A 935-nucleotide genomic window follows, 5' to 3' on the forward strand; every position below is an offset into this window, starting at 1 on the left:
TAGGCGATAACCTCAGTCGGCTGTTCAGATTGCCTCCTAAATCTGTTTACATAGATAAGGATGGTTCAAATGGCTCTGAGCACTATGGGACGAGGTCATCAGTCCCCTAGAACCTAGAACTACTTAAACCTAACCAACCTAAGGACATCACACACACCCGTGCCCGAGGCAGGATTCGAACCTGCGACCGTAGCGGTCGCGCTGTTCCAGACTGCAGCGCCTAGAACCTTTCGGCCGCGCCGGCCAGCATAGATAAGGAATCCAGTCACATAGCTGAGACGATATTCCACAAGCACGCAACGACACTACACGCCGCTTGTGTGGTACAGTGTCAAAAGTTCTCTGGAAATCTAGAAATACGAAATAAATTTGAAATCCCTTGTGAATAGCACTCACCACTTCGCGTGTGTGAAGACCTACTGTGTTTCACAAGAACGTTTTCCAAATCCGTATTGACTGTGTGTCAACAAACCGTTAGCCGCGCGGAGGGGCCGCGCGGTTCGAGGCGCCATGTCAATGACTGCACGGCCACACCCGTCGGAGGTTCGAGTCCTCCCTCGGGCATGGGTGTGTGTGTTGTTCTTAGCATAAGTTGGTTTGCATTAGTTTAAGTAGTGTGTAAGTCTAGGGACCGATGACTTCAGCAGTTTTGTCCCTTAGAAATTCTCACACATTTGAACATTCAACAAACTGTTCTCTTCGAGATAATTCGTAATGTTCGAATACAACATATGCTCCAAAATTCTGCTGCATATCGACGTTAATGTCCCCTAGACTTAGAACGACTTAAACCTAACTAACTTAAGGACGTTACACACATCCACGCATGAAGCAGGATTCTAGCCTACGATCGTAGCTGCAGCGTGGTTCCAGAATGTAGCGCCTAGAACCGCTCGGTCACAGCGGCCGGCTACTTGTCAGTTATTCATGGTGAC

This window comes from Schistocerca nitens, chromosome 7 (assembly GCF_023898315.1).
Source record: "Schistocerca nitens isolate TAMUIC-IGC-003100 chromosome 7, iqSchNite1.1, whole genome shotgun sequence".
NCBI lineage: Eukaryota > Metazoa > Arthropoda > Insecta > Orthoptera > Acrididae > Schistocerca > Schistocerca nitens.